The sequence below is a fragment of the Miscanthus floridulus genome, chromosome 8 (genome assembly GCF_019320115.1).
Source record: "Miscanthus floridulus cultivar M001 chromosome 8, ASM1932011v1, whole genome shotgun sequence".
Classification (NCBI taxonomy): domain Eukaryota; kingdom Viridiplantae; phylum Streptophyta; class Magnoliopsida; order Poales; family Poaceae; genus Miscanthus; species Miscanthus floridulus.
Genome location: NC_089587.1, coordinates 152242888 through 152248911, shown reverse-complemented (window position 1 = coordinate 152248911; position 6024 = coordinate 152242888).

Genomic DNA, 6024 nt, shown 5'->3' with positions numbered 1-6024 from the left:
GCCGGTCAACTCACTGAATGATGCTTCAAGACTCCTGGAGACTGACGACTCAGGCACGAATAGTGAGGATGTCTGATCTGGTGAGAAACCCGTGTGATAAGGAGTGAACTGCGGGGCTACACCAGGTGAGGCTAACCACTAGGACACCTGTACAGGAGGTGAAGGAAACTGAGCTGGAGGCTGTCCCTGACTCTGAAGCCCGATGGGCTGTACTGCTGGAGTCGTCGAAGTGGTAGGAGGCTGTGCAAGCTAGGGTGAAGTCTGTGGCAGTGGGATCCCAATGGCTGTCACTACATGCTGCATGAATCCCATGAGCTGCTGCTGCATAAGTAACTGCTGGTGCTGAAGGAGCCTGAAACTGTGCGAAGTTTGTAGCTGTCTCCTATGCCTGTCGTGTCTGATCCTGCTGCATCCGCTCAAGAATAGCAATGAGAGCGGGGTCTGTCTGTGGAGCAGGTGGAGCAGAACTAGAGCTACCTGCCTCTGCATCATGTCTACGTGGAGGCATCTGAGGTATAGGCTGGTAGTCGTCGTCGGAGCTGTCACTGTACTCACTCACCTCCTGCTGTGCCTCTAGCTCCTCCTCCTCAGTGGCTGCAATCCCTCTGATGATCTCATCCTGCTGAGCTGCGGACTCTGGCACGTCGGGACGACGGCTAGGCTATCTGGGTGCCGGAGGAGTGGCGTGTCTGATCCTCTATGACAGGTTGTAAGCTGGGAACTCTGTAGTGGCACCTATATACTCATCCATCATGCCAGGTGGCTTATCAATCACAACTCTGCGGATGAGGAACGTGATCTAGTGAGCATAGGGAAGCTGCCTACGACCCTTGAATCCCTCAGCTATAGTATCCTCCATCTCTAAAAGAAGGAGGTCCCAGATGTCAAACACTGTCATCTGCATGATGGCATTGAGAAGCCAGAGCTGTAAGCGAGTCAGGCCCTCCCTGTATCCCAACCTAGGAAGCAGTGTCCTCCTGATGATGGCCTCTAGTATCCTCACTGTAGGAGTCAAGTCACTGGGGTTCCTGCTCGACCCCTCACCAAAAGGCTCCTTGAAGCAATGCCGCACTAAATCTGTAGGGGGCACCTGCCCTCCATGAGGACGCCTGGGAGGCCCCTGCTGTCCATAGCAAACCTCATGCATCTTTACAGGCTGCTCCTATAGTCTCAGTATCTCCCTAGCTCTGCCACTAGTCACTCTGTAGTCTTTGCCGTTGAAGGCAAAGTGAATGAATCTGTGATGAGGATCGATGTAGAGCGAGGCATAAAACTGACGGACCCAAGAAGGTACATATATCCCTGTCTGTCCAATCAGATCTGACAGTCCTGGCAAATATGACAAGTATTGCCGAATGCCCTCTCCGGCTGCTGCCACAATGGACTCTATCTGACAGACCCTCTGTGATCTGAATACTGCCCCACTGTTAAGATATGCATTATAGAAATCCTCCTGCAGTGGCGTGTAGAACCCCTCAGCTGCTCTCTCATCCCTCCTCAGGGGAAACTAGACCTCAAACTCAACAAACCACAGCTGCTGAACCTGCCTGGCTGTAGCAGCCCTCAGGTCGAGGTGAACTACTAGAGGTGGACCCTGTGGTCTGGGCGGAGGGTGTGAACCCCTACGCTGTGTAGCTGGCCACGGTGGAACTGTAGCACTGGTACGACTCGAGCGGCGTAGCTGAGGTGCCGGCTCGGTCTCCTAACTCTCCTGAGTCTCCTGGGCTGGCTGAGGCTCTGCTGATGGGGGCTGCTGCTGTGCTGACGGACCCTCCTCAATGGCAACCCGTCGTCCTACAAGCGTGGCCATCCCAGCTGGACTACCGTGACAACGCTCAACCTCCTCAATCATAGCTCTGACTGCGGGTGAAACTGGCTGATCTATAATGACAACTCCACTGCAGGTGCCACCTCTCTCGGCACGCTCTGCGGCCTCTGCAACAGCTGCTGCTCTCGCTGTCTCTACGTCGGGGTACTTCCGCTTCTTGGATGTTACCTGCTTGGTTGACTTGCCTTTAGATCCGGCTGGCTGGCGAGGCGGGGGCCTCCGATCATCATCACCTGGGCCACCACCAACATTCTTGGTGTGAGCCATCTGAACTGACAAGATGGTGAACTGTCGCTGATGAAGATCAACTGTCAAACTGCCGCTTTCGAGGCTTGGCCTCGATCCTTACTCGCGAGCTTGGCTCCGAGTTGACTGCCAACTGCCAGACGAAACACAACGAAACCGACTCGCTGCACGAAAGAATAGATGGATATACAAATAAATACCATATATCTAATAGATGCGAAATCCTAATAGAGAAAGCAATGTAGATGTGAAATTGAATCGAGTGGCTTTCTACCTGACGATCAGCGAACCGAGAAGAGATAAGATATCACGCGGGGGATCCTCGGAACCGGGCTAGGGTTAGGTCAAACGCCCTGAATGCAATTGGGAATCAGTGCGTTTAGAATTTGATCTAGGTCACAATTGGAGATCAAGATTGAAACGCAAAACTCGCCTTACCAAACAATGGGAGGATAGGGCAAGAGCACTTGGCGAAGATTTGCAGCCTTGGCAATGGTGGAACGACGAGCTTGGGCGTGAGGAGGCCGGCGAGGAGCGGAGAAGGTGTGGTGGCGCGCGGGATGGCGGTGCTCTGAGATGACTAGCGCGGGGCTCGGTGGCGCGCTAGGCCGGGGCGCGAGGCTCGGCTGCGGGCTCGGGGAGGTTGCGGCGGCGCGGCTAGGCAGGGGCACGGAGGCTCGGGCACGAGGTGAGGCACGAGATGGCGGCGGCGCAACCGTGCGGCGACTACTTGGGCTAGGGCACGGCGGCGGCTTGGGTTAGGTCAAGGAAGAAGAAAGGTTCGGATAAATAACCCCCTAAACGCGACAGAAAAGGAAACGGGAAAAGAGTCCTTAAGACGCGCGAGATCCACTGACCGGACGCTCCGATGGTAGCGACCGGACGCTACCACCCAGCGTCCGGTCGATTCCAGAGAGGTCCAAATCCTCTGGAATCGGGACCGGACGCGTCCGGTGGTCCATGACCGGACGCAGGCAGGGTCCGGTCAGTACAATTTGATCTTTCTCCGATCGACCGGACGCTGAACCCTTTCTGACCGGACGCACAGACGCAGCGTCCGGTCACTCCTTCAACAGCAGTTCACCTCCTGTGAACTGACCGGACGCTGAACAGCAGCGTCCGGTGCAGCGTCCGGTGCACCTTTTCCAGCAAATCTTCAAACTTCCTTCGCGCTGCCTGTTCCCAATCAAGTCCCAACTTGAATAAGATCTAAATAAACACCAATTGGGACTGATGTGAGTGACCTCTCTCAAACCCTCATATTTTTCAAAATATTTTGCCTTAGGCTATAATTCTTTTTAAGAAAATAGGCAACAATAAGGCAAATGGAACAAAACGACAAAACGAAATTCATGCATATGTAATACTTGTAAGTAAATCTAGTTGCTTGTCAAGTTTGATCCAAGGTTAAGCTTCTTCACACGTTTTTCGGCGGTTATCTTAACCATGTTAGACAAGCCCTACATGCATTTCCACAAATTAAACATGTTGTATATTACAATGAATGCAAGGGACAACACAAGCTCAATTTTTTGTGAAGTTACTAAAATCAAGTACATTGAGCTCGTTCCGCAATCTACAAAATGTAGCCTCATCTAGCGGTTTAGTGAAGATATCCGCTAATTGATCTTCGGATCTTACACCTTCTAGAGATATATCATTTTTAGCTACATGATCTCTTAGAAAGTGATGGCGGATATCTATATGCTTGGTGCGAGAGTGTTGAACCGGATTATTTGCAAGTTTTACCGCACTTTCATTGTCACACAAAAGAGGTACTTTCTCTAGAACTACTCCATAGTCTAGTAAAGTTTGTTTTATGTATAATATTTGTGCACAACAAGCACCCACGGCAATGTATTCCGCTTCGGCGGTGGACAAAGCCACACTATTTTGTTTCTTGGAGGACCAAGACACAAGTGATCTACCAAGCAAATGGCACCCTCCGGATGTGCTCTTTCTATCAACTTTGCATCCGGCGTAATCTGAATCGGAATAGCCAATTAATTCAAATAAAGCTCCTTTGGGATACCAAAGGCCAATGCTTGGCGTGTGCTTAAGATACCTAAGGATTCTTTTTACGGCAATTAAATGTGTTTCCTTAGGACTAGCTTGAAACCTAGCACACATACACACACTAAACATGATGTCGGGCCTAGATGCGGTTAAATACAACAAGCTACCAATCATAGAACGGTAGAGAGTTTGATCAACCGAGTTACCTCCCTTATCTAGGTCGAGATGTCCATTGGTAGGCATTGGAGTCTTGATTGGCTTACATTCATCCATCTTGAATCTCTTGAGAAGGTCTTTTGTGTATTTCTCTTGAGAGATGAAGATGCCTTCTTTCATTTGCTTGACTTGAAAACCAAGAAAGAATGTAAGCTCACCAATCATTGACATCTCGAACTCCTTAGACATCAATTCACCAAATTCTTTGCATGAGTCTTCATTTGATGATCCAAAGATAATATCATCAACATATACTTGACAAATGAAGATATGCCCATCAAGCTTCTTGGTGAATAGTGTGGTGTCGACCTTCCCAATGGTGAAGCCCTTCTCAATAAGGAAATCCCGAAGGCGCTCATACCAAGCTCTTGGGGCTTGCTTAAGCCCATATAGTGCCTTGGACAACCTATAAACATGATTAGGATATCTAGGGTCTTCAAACCCGGGAGGTTGATCAACATAGACTAGTTCATTAATAAAGCCATTTAAGAATGCACTTTTCACATCCATTTGATATAGTTTCATTTCATGATGTGATGCATATGCAAGAAGGATACGGATGGCTTCTAATCTTGCAACCGGTGCAAAGGTTTCTCCAAAATCTAAACCTTCAACTTGAGAGAACCCCTTTGCCACTAGTCTTGCCTTGTTCCTCACAACAACACTTTGATCATCTTGCTTGTTGCGGAACACCCACTTTGTTCCAATCACTCTTGCACCTTTTGGTCGCTCTTCAAGATTCCAAACTTCATTGCGAGTGAAGTTGTTCAACTCTTCATGCATGGCATTGATCCAATCCGGATCTTTTAGAGCTTCTTCTACCTTGGTAGGCTCATAGCAAGAGACAAAAGAGTGATGAGCAATAAATGAGGTAAGTTTTTGAGATCTAGTCATCACCCCCTTTGTTGGACTCCCTATGATGAGATCTTGTGGATGATCTTGTAGGAGAGGTGTATTTCTTCTATTGACCACTTGAGGAGGAGGTTGTGGAGCATCAATATCTTGTGCTTGTACCACCATTTGCTCATGGGAGATATGAGTATCTTCATTTTCTACTCTCCCAACTTTATCACCATCTTGTGGTACATTTGATGAAGAGGGTTGGTTAATGACTTGTACATCATCTTCATCATCTTTTGGCTTGATGTCTCCCACCGGAATATTCTTCATAGCCTCCCTCAATGGTTCATCACCTACATCATCAAGATTCTCATGTGCTCCTTGGGAGCCGTTAGATTCATCAAATTCCACATCATATGTTTCTTCAACCAAGCCGGTGGCATGATTAAATACTCTATATGCTTTGGACTTCAATGAGTAACCAATAAGAAAACCTATATCACAACGCCTTTGAAACTTCCCTAGGTGTTGCCGCTTCTTGTAGATGTAGCACTTGCAACCAAATACCCTAAAGAAGGAGACGTCCAGCTTCTTCCCATTGAGCAACTCATATGGTGTCTTGACAAGGAACTTTTGAAGAAATAGGCGGTTGGATGCATAACATGCGGTGTTGATTGCTTCCGCCCATAGAGCTTCGGGGTGTTGTACTCATCTAGCATTGTCCTTGCAAGAGTGATCAAAGTCCGGTTCTTCCTCTCAACTACACCATTTTGTTGAGGAGTATAGGTTGCGGAGACTTCATGTTTGATTCCAACTTCATCACAATAAGCTTCTATGTTTGTGTTGTCAAACTCTTTGCCATTGTCACTTCTTATCTT